The sequence below is a fragment of the Heterocephalus glaber genome, unplaced genomic scaffold (assembly GCF_053883595.1).
Source record: "Heterocephalus glaber isolate CG9 unplaced genomic scaffold, H.glaber_assembly_v1.0 deba00001451, whole genome shotgun sequence".
Classification (NCBI taxonomy): Eukaryota; Metazoa; Chordata; class Mammalia; order Rodentia; family Bathyergidae; genus Heterocephalus; species Heterocephalus glaber.
The window spans coordinates 7,341,977-7,356,039 of record NW_028258301.1 but is presented as its reverse complement, the minus strand read 5'-3'; the positions used below and the strand labels follow the sequence as shown (position 1 = coordinate 7,356,039).

The window sequence follows — 14,063 nt, the reverse complement described above, 5'->3', positions numbered from 1 at the left end:
TAGATTTTTTTTGATCAAGGCTATTTGGAGTCCTATATGCCTGACTTATCTGTATGTCAAGTTCTTTTCCCCTGCTTGGGAAGTTTTCTGCCATTACTTCTGTGAAGAGTTTTTTTATGTCATCTGTACTCTCTCCTGTTTCTTCATTGACTCCAATCAGTCTTATGTTATTCTTTGCATCATCTAGAAGCTGCTGGATTGATTTCTCATGTTCCCTTATAATTCTGAAGCAATTTTCATTTTCCTGGTCATTAATTGCAATCTTATCTTCTATATCTGAAATTCTGTCCTCACATTGGCTCATTCTGCTCTGTAGACTTTCAGTGGAGTTTTTCATGTCCTGGAAATCTATTTGCATCTGTTTTATGGATTCCATTTGTTCCTTATGTTGGGATTCCATCATGTTCCTCAGTTCCTCTCTAGATTTATTAATCATGTCTTGCACTAGGAGTACAATTTCTCCTGTTATCTGAGAAATTATTTCTGATTTCATTTTTTCAGATCCTCTTTTGCTGCCAGTTCAGGGAGTCCAGGTGGTTGAGTATCAGAGTGTTCCATCTCATTTCCTTTTGGGGTTGCTGTAGGTGATCTGGAAGTCTGGTTTCGTGACTTATTTACATGTTTTCTCATTTCGACTGGGGGTGAGGGGGGTGCTGTTAGCGCCCACACGGCTCACCTCCTCTGAGCTGGGAGAGGTGGGACAGGGCCTGGGAGCAGTGGTAGGGATGGTGGCCCAGAAGCCGCTTCCTCTGGGCTGGGAGCAGCGGGAGGGATGGTGGCCAGGAAGCCCCTTCCTCTAGATCAGGAGCAGTGGGACGGCGGCTTAGAAGCCCCTACCCCTGGGCCAGGAGCGGTGGGACAGCCTAAGGGATTATTTTTTAACTCTCATCAGCAACATCAAGTAAAAGGTACTGAGTACATCACATAGTACAGAGTGAAAATTAAAGTACCTCAGAAAATATTAGGAGACGAGGAAAACACAGGTCATCTGGTAAACAGAATTGACCTAATAGACAACTAAAAGTAAAAATTAGCTTTTTTGAAGTGCAAGAGCTAAATCAACTTAATCATGCCTATTTATTTATTTATTTATTTTGGTTCCAGGGATCGAACTCAGGTCCTTCCGCTTGCGAGGCAGGCGTTGGAGTCACTAAGCTAAATCCCAGGCCCCATGCCTATTTTTTTTAACTTTTTATTAGCATCTTTATTTTGAGAATTTAAAACTGCAGACAGGTAACAATTCCAAATGTTGATATATTTCAACCTTTACAGAAAAAAAATGTATATATATGTATATATATAACTCCCTCATAGATTCTTCCAATCATATCCAAGTGCCCACCACACTGAGCCTCTTTCCCAAAGAGCTCATTTCTCCAATTAAACATGCTGTTTTCCTCAGGGATCTCCTGGACCCAAGTTTTCTTCACAATTCTTTCCCGGACAGGATAATGGCTCTAGCTGGAGACAGGTTGAACAGACAACAAGTAGCAACCAAGGCCTGCTTCACAAAGTCCATCATCCATTTTCAGCACCGAACAGCAAGATCTTCCTCAAGTCTTGTGTGTTAGCCCCCAGCGGGGAACAGCACCACTGAAAGTTTGCAAGACTGCTGAGTTCAGTCAAGTACTTGACAGTAAATATATAGCACTGATAGAGGATGAAGGGCCTATGGCCCACACTTGCAAATCATCATCTCCACAGTTAGCCTGGAGCTGGGATTATAACTTCCAACACACAGATCAATACACAGGGAGAAAACATGAAACCACAAAATTTTGGCCACTTTATAAAATCTAGAGTGCCCCACAGCACAGATTTAGCCAAAATTTAAGAAAAAAGCCATCAAAGCCTCAACCTTTGCTTACCATCTTTATTGAAGTTATACAAAAAGAATCCCCAAAAGTGAAAAAATACATTATATACAAAAACACTTTCCCCTGGGAGGAAGGTTCTGCTCCCTTTCTTAACATGCAGTGGTTTCAACTGCAGCTCCAGCCTCCACTGTCCCCTCCACTGTGGCCCAGCTGTCAGCCTGTTTCTCAGCCTCCTCTTCCATGTTTTCCAAAACTTCATTTCCATTGGCGACCGCATCCCCACTGCTTCCACTGACTTCCAGATCTTGTTTGGCTTTCTTTGCATCATCCTTCTGGGGACAATCGTCCTCTGGTTTCCTCTTCTTTCTGACAAAGTGAGAAATATCAGTCACACAATTTGATGAGGAAGGACCTTCTGTTGTTCTTCTACCGGCAATCATGGAGACTGAAGAGCCTCCCCTACTAGGAGTGAAACCTGAAGTAGAGCTCTTCACTAGAGTGGCTTTCAGCGCCAATTCAGCTACATTTCCACTATGCTGGGACTCCTTTGCATCTTCTATCTTTTCTCTAATTTCAGGTAGCAGTTCCTTCAACTCAATTTCTTTCTCATATTCAGTAGATGATCCTTCAGCCTCCTTTATCTGCTTGTTTAATACAACCATTCTCATCTCAATGACTTCAATAGATTTGCCTAACTGTGCCACTGCTTCATCATACTGAGAGTTGTATCCATAGGCCAAGCCCAGCTGGTAGTGAGTCTCTGCAAGGAGATGGTCATGGGGTTCCAAGTACTGCTCCTGTAGGGTCAGGCAGGTCTGGAACTCCTCCACAGCCTAGATGAAGTTCTCAGATTCAACACTAACTTCTCCAAGTTTAAGATGTGCCTGTGGAGCATAAAGCTGAGCTTCTTTTGTTTCTTGCCTTTTAAAAATTATCTTTGCTAAGTCCAGCATATCCCAGACAAGGTCTAGATTCCCAATGTCCTCCTCTTCACTTTCTTGAAGAGACCTGTTTTCAAGAATGGATTCATTTGGTGTTTCTTCAGCCTTGTCATTTTCTTTATGCTCCTCTTCTGAGCCTTCAGTTTCATCTATGTTATCATTATTTTCTACTACAGATTCATCTTCTGCTTTTTCTCCTTCTTCTTCTTCCACAAGAACACTTCCACGGCACTTCTCAACACACCATTCTCCATTCTTGCCAATTCCAAAAGTGATTCCCCACAGAAAAAGAAAGCTTCTCCACACTCATTAGCTGTTTCTCCATACTTCTTACCTAAGAGACTGGCTGCTTCCTGGAATGCACTGACAGCTGCTGGAATATCTCCCATCACCAAATGTTTCTTTCCCAACCCTAATAGCTTCTTAGCTTCATTATCCACATGCAGACTTTCCACTTTATCTAAAGAGGTAGAAGGAGCAGGAGCATCTTCAATTTTGTCAGTGGAAACTAGCTCCACGGTGATGGCAGCTGTGGCTGTGGACTCTGTGTCCATCGTTCCCCTGAGGTGGTGAGCCAGTGGACAGAAACGAGCCTGTGAGGAAAATGGAGGGAATTTGGGGAACCAGAATCTTACTCAGGGACAGAAAATGGCAGATTCTTGCCTATTTGTGTTAAAAAGCAAGCATGCTGAGTGATATGACTGGGATTATTATATTAGTTCAAAAATAGGCCAAGAACTGACCCTATATTCCCTTCATGTTCCCACCACCACCACTGGGGATTGAGCCCAGGGCCCTAGCACTGAGCTACATCCTTGGCCCTTTTTTGATTTTTATGTTGAGACAGGGTCTTACTAAGTCACTAAGTTGCTCAGGCTAGCCTCAAACCTGCAACCATTCTGCCTCAGCCTCCTAGAGATGTGGACCACCATGCCCTGCTCATGGATTGTTCACTTAGAACATATAAATATTAAAATACATAGGTTCTGTATCTATTCCACAGAAAGCTCATCACAAATCTTAATGTTCTGTTAATATCAAATGTCCACCTTCAGTATACTATGAAATTTTTATTTATGCCCCATTAAGTCAAAAGTAATATAAAAAGTCAAATTATAATAAGCTAATGACCTATATATCTTAAATGGGTAAATGTCAATATTTCTAAATAGCAACTAAATGGCACTCCTATCTACCTATATTTTTTTAAAAAAGGATATCTTTCCTGATGTAGCATAGTCATCATTGTAAAAAGTATTCAGATTTTAAGGTTTTACAATCACTTTTTAAGAGAAGAGCCATTACTCCTGTAGTATCTCATTATCATATGACTCAAGCATTTTTAGGTTACATGATTAAAACATTGTAAACCATCTAAAAATATGTAATTATTCTAAGATGGTTTCAATATTAGAATCATTATTAGTAAGAATAACAATGTGATATAGAAGAACAGCTAATCAACATGCCTAAAATATGCTCACTTTCAGAAAAATAATCTGGTCATCTAGAAAAAAAAAACACAGGTAACAACCTGGGAATTTTTCATATGGGATTCTGATCCTGCCAAAGCACACTATTTGTAAGCAAGAAGAATATCAGGTTGGGGTAAATTTAGGCCACTTCTACAGAGCACCCTATAAACTTTCAGACAGACCTTCTAGGCACCATTGGATTACACTGATTAGTTTAATTCCTCTCAAAGCAGCTTGATACTATCTGAGCCAACTCAACCCAAAGTTTGAAGTTAACTCAAACAAAAGAGCACAAAGGAGCAAAAGTGAACTAATGTACAAACTCCAGCATATTCTTACTGGTATATTAAGTCTGAAGTTGAGTACAATTACCACAATAGTATTATTCCAGTAAACAGGGTAGGTACAATGGTAAATTTTAAAAATACACTAATTGTACAATAGAACAATAAAAACATGTTTCAAATTTTACAATAAACATATCCCAAGGAAACTCACATATCAGTGTTATGCTGAACTTCTGAGTTCCACGGTCTAGCTTTGTAATGGACTCATTCTGGCCTACTGACATGGGTATGGCTTGCTTCCTGCCTATTGATGTGTGAATGCTGCACAAAGCTGTGATGGTTTCTGTGATGTACAATTCACAGACGTTCTAAGTTATTCATATGAGCATCATTCCTTGTGTAAATTCTAATATGGATGAAGATAAAGTGGTTTCTTGGTCAATAACTGCAATTTCTTTCCTTTAAAGTCAGGGGGTTTCTTGTATGGCTCTGTTACAACTGCCTCACATTTAATTTCAACCATTTCTATGAAAGGGAAATACTTGATGCTGAAAAACCTTTTCTTAGACGTGTGTCTGAATTCAATACAGATAGCTGCACCTTTGGTTAATTTTTGTATTTTTTTTTCTTCTGGTACTGGGGATAGAACTCAGGACTTTGCACTTGCAAGGCAGGCGCCATGCCACTGAGCTAAACCCTCAGCCCCCTTTGGTTAATTTTTAACATGTTTCTGGAGCTCAATGCCCACATTAAAATAAACATATGTATCTTTTCTTTAAGTCACAGAAGTATCTTGCACAGGAATTAAATCTATGCCACTCATATCCTTTACATTAACTGTAATATAGGGAATAACACACTTCCCATCTTCTTTCAGACAAATTTTCTCAATTCTGATAACATCATTCTTGGTTCTGATGGTAATAAAATACTGGGAACTTTAGCAAGAAAAGAATCAGGAGACCCTGATCCAATATTGCCCTTTTTCTTTGTTATCTTCAAACTCCAAAGCTTCTTCTTCATTGAATGCTAAAATTCCTAGCAATAGGACAGACAGAATGTCAAATGAGAGTTGTTTATTATAAGTAAAAATATACTTTAGGATTGAGTCTAGCTTCTTCAGATCCTCCAGCTTAAATTTTTCATGGGACTATGTGGACTGTAAGGCTGTACTTCCTAATTCCAAGTGCTGTATGTTGCGCTTTGCCTATGGTTTTCTTTTGTTCATCTGTTAAACTGGAATTATGGTACTGAGCTTAGGCCTCTTGATAAACGTCTTGCTGATACCTGATAAAAGTCTACTGCAGGGCTGGGGATTTAGCTCAGTGGTTTCGCTGCCTGCTGCACAAGTGCAAAGGCCCGAGTTCAATCCCCGATACCAAAAAAAAAAAAAAAGTCTACTGCATCCACCAACAGGCTCCAAGAGTCAAAACTGGTGCCTCTCCTGAAACTGGGACCTCAGTGCTACAGCAGACCCTGGGCCACCGATAACACTGCTGGGGTTCACATCAGTCCCTTCCATCCCTAAACCAGCAAAGATGGCCTCAGGACACCATCCTAACCTAGGCCTCAACCCTGATATTATCAGAGCTAGAAGAAACCATGATGGCCACCACTACCATTTGCCCAAGAATAGCCCAATCTGACTGATGCTGCAGCCCCTACTGACTCTTCTTATCCCAATCCAGATGGCACAGAACTACCAGATTTAATTTCTCAATAGATTTCAGCATGTCACTTTCCTAATCAGGTACTCCAGTAATTCCTTATGATCAACAAATTCAAAATATTCTGCCTTTGTATTCATAGTTACCTATCTTAGTTAAACTTTCCTTGTTGCTGAGGCAAAATACTTGATACCCAAAGTTAAAGGAGGAAAAGGTTTATTTTCACATGTACTTTAGAAGACACAATCTTTTAGGAAAAATGAAACACTGAACAGCATAAAATTAAAATTTTAACATGAAAATTCATTCAAACAACTAACTCTGTTGTCAGTTACTGAAAAATTCTGCCACAGGAGCAACTACCCTCTGTTGGTTTCCAGAGTACCCCATGTTCCTCCATATGTGTTTTCAGTTCCCTAAAATTAAGGTTTCTTTAAAAAAAATTAAATTCCAAATATACTCCTCTGTTGTCTTTTCAATGAACTCTGGCACTATACCACACCATTAAGACTAAAATATTTTTATACTGAAAAAATTGGTGTATGGCATTTCTTTAAATGAGGACAGAAAGTCAAATGCATTTGAATCAACTACACTGGCATGTATCTGTAAATATTAATTTAAAACAGATATTATCTCTGAAACCAAAGTTCACTGAATAGTTTCGCAGCCTATCACTTATGTGAAAGCCTCTGCTCCAGCTCTGCTATTATACTTTTTTCAGAAATAGTTCACCTTCTTTTCATAAGATAGGAGGTCATATTATTACATTCCATAACCCCATAGGAACCACAAAAGTACAAAAGTATAATTATAAAGAAATAAATCATGATCAAGAGGCTTTATGAAAATGAACATTAACCAATATTGCCAAGAAAAATGATGACTGAATACTGTATTGAATATTACATCACTGGAACCAACTTTTATTTATTTATTTTGCGGGGCGGGGGGGTACCAGGAATCAAACTCCGGTCCTTGGGCTTGCAAAGCAGGCAGTGAAACCACTGAGCTAAATCCCTGGCCCTGGAACCAACTTTTTTTTTTTTTTTTTTTGGAACCAACTTTTAATTATGAATAACACAACAAACATATTTTAAAAAGACATTTGAACAACTAACCAGTAATTTATTTTAGCAAAATATTTGTATGATTATCTGTATCTACAATTATTTCTATAAAAAAAGGTTTTTTTAAAAATTAACTTTATTGGTACACTTTTGATATACATAATGATCACATTCACCATAGGGAATTTAGGTTTTAAAAACTGAGATTTAAGTGAGTTCATTCAAATAATAGTTGACCTCTACTACTCACTGACTGCTTTAAAGATGAGTTTTTCAGCCTAAAAATTCTTTCTAAAATCTTATCAAATCCACAATTTCCAAAATGCAGGGGAAATTATTAATATTTTAAGAACATATCTTTATATGAACTCAGATGTAATATTCAAAATAAAGGAAAGATGATCCATTTATTGCTAACCAAAACGGGATTTATGATTGTGAAACGGAACAAATCATGTTGTTTTGAGGCTGTCTTGTACTTTGTTTAGACCATACTTGTTGAACAAATATTGGACTTTTTCTCTCAAAAACGTTAACTAGCAAAAATATTGAAGATGAAATACTAACTTTAGGTAGTAATAAACAGAAAATCTACTGATTTGAAAGCAACATTATAATAACTGAAGAACCCAGTGCTAAACTGGTACAAATATATTCTTAGTGAAGTTAGCCGAAATGAACAAAAAAAATTATAATTTAAAAAAATGTTATATTTGCTCTAGGCATGAACCCAGAGGCCTCATGAATGCCCAGTAAATGGTCTACCAGTGAAATACACCTTCCATAAAAAGAGCTATGAAAATTACTGCAAATCTTTTTCTCTTACAGCATGTCTTTGTAGAGTTACCAGGACTCCAGGATCACAGTTTAGAGCAGTTAGTGAAATGAACCATATACTTAGATGTAACTATCATGTAAATAATTCTTATAAACCACTTCTCAGTGAAATGTTGTGCTTTTTTTACCCCTTACTAAAACTTACCACTTTTAAACAAATTCCCGAATATAAGATAAACTGAAAAAAAAGTTAAACTGAGAATATATAAACTGCCATGAGATGGATCACAAAGGCAAATAAATATAAGGTAAATAAAATCAGTACTATATTTCCTCATTTATGAAATTACCTGTTTGGTTTTTCTACCTACACCACAAAATGAATTATTTATTTTAAGAATTATAGCCACCACCAACTTAAACCATCTTTTATTACTAGAGATAAAGTTAATTTTACATAAATATATAACAATAGATCCACAATATATACAATGAATATACTGACCTCAACAATGAAGTTACTATTCTGGTACAGCACTTGCTAGATAGTTAAAAGAAAGTGTGCATTAAAGATGTGATATAACACAAAAAATATGAATGAATGGATGCTATTATGGTAATAAAAACTGGTCACATACTAAGACAGAATTTTCTTATGACAGGAAAGAAAACAATTTCAGTATATTATTTCTTAATTTAACTAATTTTTTACCCTTTTTAATCATTCTTTAGGATTCAACTTTTTACTTTTCACTTTCATAACTGAATATAGGAACTGAATGTCTTTAGATATTAAGATCTGGACAGAGGAGCCAGACTTCTTGGGTCCTAACCTCAGCCCACCCTCTTAACTAGTTATATAAATTTGGACAAGTTTCATATCACAGGCTAATTTCCTTATCTGTAAAACTGGGATAACAACATTCTCTGAGAATTTCCTTGTCTTCTGGTACAAGAATATGTTCAAGCCTCATTTGGTACTTTCTCTGCCCCAATCCCTAGAGTCAGTCCTTTCTCCAAGGAGCCCCCATTTCTTTTAGTGGAGAAAAGTACTTGGAAACCAAGATCTGGGCATTAAATGTGCTTACTGTTACTGTCCCAGGCTGTCTTAGTAAACTGAATACATATATTTTTTTCAATATGTATTATAATCCATGAGTTCACATAGGTACTCCAATTACAACCCAAAAGCCCAGGGTTCATTCTAGTTTTTCTCCCTGTATATATTTTAGCACCTTTCTCTGAGAATGAGAAACTTGGCTTTTGTTACCCTTTATTGCTTTACTTAATTAGTATCTATAAGGAGAAACAATCTCCCATTGCCACCAAAATGGCCTCTTCCTTAAGGACACTCTCCTCACTCTGTTTAAGGTCAAAGAGCCTGTACCCACTGCTGTCATCTCCTGCCATACCCTCACTCTAACTAAACCCTAACACCACACCCCTTTCTGCTCCCTTAATCCCTATGCAAAAGTCATCCTTAACCCTTTCAGCCTCTGACATCTCATTGTGACCCCCTTCATGTAGATACTCTTTTTATCCCAATTAAGCTATAGCACCCTACAAGGCCTCTGTTCCAGATGGGTTCCAACATCCTCTTTCAGGATGCTTCCCTCATGCTCTGTGTCACTTCCTATTCTCTCTTGTCCTCCCAGGATTGGACTGAATTTTTCAGAAGTTACAAGAGAGAAGGGGGAATGGTTAGGGTTCAGGGTCTAAAGAAAACAGGAAAGAGAAGAGCAAATATTTAGATCCCTTACAATTATCTATTTTGCTATACAAGCTGTTATGACTTATTTATCTAGATGTCCCCCAAAAGCTTCATGTGCTCACAGGTGAGGCTTTGGGGAGGTGACTGGATCATGGGTGTGATACAGGATTAGTCCACTGATTAGTTTTTAGTTGGGTGTGATATTGAGAGGTGAAGCCTGGTGGGAAGAAGTGGGTCACTGTGGGCAGGGCCTAGAAGGATGTATACAGGTATCCCTCCTCCCTTGATGGCTGCTGCTTCCTACCTGCCTTGCCATGAGCTCCTTCTCCTCTGCCTTGCCCCTTTGCTGTACTGCCCTATGCTGGAGCCAGCCAACTATGCATTGAAACCTCTCCAAACTGAGCCAAAATAAACCTTTCCTCCTTTAGCTTGTGGGTATTGAGTATTCTGTTCCAGCAATGAGAAAGTAATTAAGACATAAACATTCCTTATGTTCCTGAAACCTATCCAGAAAATAAAGAATACACAACATAAAATACAGGTAAAAAGGATGATACTGAAAAAGAAAATTATTTTCTTAAATGTATTAAATCCTTGTTTTTACTTATTTTATGTTTCTAATCATTAAGGGTTGTCATTACAAGGTTATGAATTATGGCCAACCCTTTTTCCTATCAGGTAATTGGGGGAAAGAAATGTACCACAAACATGGGGAACTTAAGGTACTTAAGTTTGAGGCAATGTAATAGAACAATTACCACAATCCCTACAACCCAAACTGTAAAACCAATAATGGTTAAAACTGGAGAGGGATATGCTTTACCAGTAAAAACATTTCTCAGTTCTGGAGCTTGTTAAACAGGAGATAGAGCCAGAGGATAGTCTTCCTGCCTTTCTGTAAGACAGTTCAGGAGATTGAGCAATCAGTTACTACTTAATCCAGCAGCTCTGTAACAGCCTCATATTACCTCTTCCTCCTTCCCAGTCACACTTCATTTTCTCTGACCTCAGCCTCTCTACAACTATATTAACTAAATACACAATAGCCCATTAAAAAGCATTTTGAAATACAAGCCAAACTGTCTCTTAGTCTCTATGGCACAAATAACACTGAGTTTTGTGATGTGATAAGTAGCAAAGGTTCCAGATTGGAAAGGAAAATTTAAAAATTACTTTATTTGTGGGCCGGGGATTTAGCTCAGTGGTTGCACCACCTGCTGCACAAGTGCAAGGACCCGAGTTCGATCCCTGGTACCAAAAAGAAAAAATTACTTTATTTGAGGAATAAATGAGCTCAGGAAGGTTAGAGGTATGAGATCAATATACAAAAATCAACTATTTATCTATACTAGCAATGAACAATACAAAAATGAAACTAAGGAAGCAATTCCATGAAAAATAATAAAATACTTAGGAGTAAACTCAACCCAGGAAATACAACACTCATACAATAGTATATTCAAGAATATATATATTCTTAAAAGAAATCAAAGAGGGCCAGGGATTTAGATCAGTGGTTCCAGTGCCTGTCTTGCAAGCACAAGGTTCCAAGTTCGATCCCCAGTACCAAAGAAAAAAAGAAAGAAAAGAAAAGAAATCAAAGAACTAAATAAATAGGGAAACATTCTGTGTTCATTGATCAGGACATCAGATGTTATTAAGATGATGTAGTAGAGGGGCAGAGGGTATGGCTCATTGGTAGAATGTGTGAAAGGGTTCAATCCCCAGGGAGGAAAGAGAAAAGATGGTGTTTTAGACAGAATAATGCCCCTCCCCAAATATGCCCATGTGCTAATCCCTAGAACCTGACAAAAGGGACTCTGCAGATCTCATTAAAGTTCTTTAGATTTGGAAATTATCCCAGATTTTTTTGACTGGACCAATTGTAATCACAGCATCCATGTAAAAGGAAGGCAAGAGGCTTAATGTCAAAGAATATAACTATGACAATGGAAGAGGAGGTTGGAGTGATAGGATCTGAAAAGGGAAGAAGCAGCTAAGAGCCAAAGAATGCAGGTGGCTTTTAGAGCTTTTAAAAAAGGCACAGAAAGAGCTTTTCCCCAAGAACCTCTATGTGGAACCACAGCTTTCCTTATAATTTGATTTTATCCCAGAAAGACTCTGGCTACCAGAAATGTAAGAGAAATCTGCAATGGCCATTGGTGTTCTAGAGAGCTGGAGGATCCAGTAGCTCCTCAGCCCAAGAAGACAGAAACCACAGAATACCAAGAGAGATCAGAAATGTAGCACCAAGTCCAATGCAGTCCAAGGTCTAAGGTCTCAAAGATCACTAGTAAATCGCCAGTGTGAATTTGTATTGGAAGACTGAAGAAACTGGAGATCTGGAGAGTGAGTGATGTCCAAAGGCAAAGGTGACAAAGGATGTATCTGCTCAAGACTGGAGCTCTTCAGGGCTGGGGATTTAGCTCAGTAGTTTTGCCACCTGCTGCAAAAGCGCAAGGACCCGAGTTCAAACCCCAGTACCAAAAACCAAACAAACAAAGATGGAGCTCTTCAAAATGGGCACATTTCCTTCTTTCCCTTTTTTACTCCACCTAGGTTACAAGCCTATTGGCTGACGTCACCCACAACTGCTGAGTCTTTCCTCCTCAGTTTGTTGGCCTACATGTTCATCACCCACAGACACACCCAAAACTGTGTTTTACAAACCTGGTAAGTGCATATTAAATTTGTGTTGCTTTAGGCTGGGGATATACCTAGGTGGAAGAATGCTTGCCTAGTATGTGTGAGACCTTAGGTTGGATCCCTAGCACTGGGGGTAAAATGTGTGTTGTTTTAAGCCACTAAGTTTGTAGTAATTTGTTACAGCAGTAGTTTTGTTATAGAAAACTAAAATAGATGACAATACTCCCAAATTGATCTACCCATTCAAATTCCTATCAAAATTCCAGCTGGCCTTTCTGCAAAAATGCTGACACACTGATTCTAAAATTCATGGAAACTCAAGAGAAACAGAATAGCCAAACTATTATTGAAAGAAAAGGAACAACATTCAAGGATTCTCCCAACATTTAGCAATTTTAAAACTTGCTGCAGAGAAACAATAATAAAATAGCATAGACATGGTAAGAAGACTCAAACTCCACAGTGAAGATGGTCATACTCTCCCCTCAGGTAAATTCCCTAGACAAGCAGAGAATCTGGACAAGAATTTAGAACCAAGATGGGAAGAGACAGTTATCAATTGTGTTATGGAGGCTAGATGCAGTAAGCAGAGGTTGTAATTTCCCTACTAATCTTACTCTTATAAGTTTCCCCAGAAAAAGAGTAAATAGAATTCTGGAGGAGCTGTTCCATATAGTGTAAGTTTAGTATATGTAAAGTCATAGGAATGCATTGCCCAGATACTTCCTTTAGGACCAAGGCTCTGACTGCCTGAAGAGCTGGCTGCTGGCAGCTCACATTTGTGTACTCTCCCACAAGCTACCCTCAACCAAAATATCACAGGTTGACTTTCTGAAAGTGGAGAAGATAGAGTTCATAATGCAAGATATTTATTAGGTATCCATGCTGGAGAGGAAGGAAGCAGAAGCAGGACCAAGAATAGGAAGTCAAATTGAAACACAGGCTTGACAATAGTTCAGTTAACCAGGTATGGCCATCTGGAGCAAGTCTGTCAAAGAATTCCAACATACTAGAACTTATAGGATACAATAAAAACAGTCCTAAGAGGGAAGATTATAGCTGCAAATGACCACATCAAAAAACACAGGGCCAGGGATTTAACTCAGTGGTTCCACCCCCTGACTCGCAGGCACAAGGTCCCTAGTTCGATCCCCAGTACCAAAAAAAGAAAAAGAAAAACACAACAAGCTCAAATAAATTATCTAATGATGCACATCAAGGTCCCAGAAAAACAGAATAATCCAAATCCAAAGCTAATACAAACAGGGAAATTATAAATATCATAGAAAAATAATCTACTGGAAGATAAAATAGGTAAAACTGTTGAAGACACAGGCATAGTAGGCAAGGACTTTCTGAAAAGAACCCCAATTGCACAGAAAATAAAATCAAGAATCTACAAATGAGATTTCATTAAATTAAAAAGCTTCTGCATAGCAATGGAAACAACCAACAAAAGTAAAGAGATAACTACAGAATGGGAAAAATTTTCCAGCTCCTCCTTGGACAAAGGATACCTAGAATATATCAAAACCTCAAAATAATGGATACTTAGGTTTCATAATGGACTTTATTATCCTTTCTTTTGGTCTTGCTCAGGCCTCTTGAATGCTGGGCAAGCACTCTACCACTAAGCTATATACCTCAACCCCTCATAATGCACTTTAATGAC

General features: G+C 38.2%; 1 protein-coding gene and 2 pseudogenes across 2 annotated transcripts in view; all 3 read right to left on the bottom strand.

The window, feature by feature from the left end:
- Zswim5 (zinc finger SWIM-type containing 5) overlaps positions 1-14,063 on the bottom strand; it is a 210,024-nt gene that overhangs the window by 176,382 nt on the left and 19,579 nt on the right. The gene's annotated exons all lie outside the window — the stretch shown is intronic.
- Positions 1,856-4,167, bottom strand: LOC101705927 (nuclear autoantigenic sperm protein pseudogene; annotated as a pseudogene).
- LOC106008508 (axin interactor, dorsalization-associated protein pseudogene) lies at positions 1,856-9,444 on the bottom strand (annotated as a pseudogene). The gene is made up of 2 exons (XR_015452627.1): positions 9,361-9,444; positions 1,856-5,800 (listed from the first exon to the last, which is right to left on the bottom strand). The product of XR_015452627.1 is annotated as an axin interactor, dorsalization-associated protein pseudogene (transcript).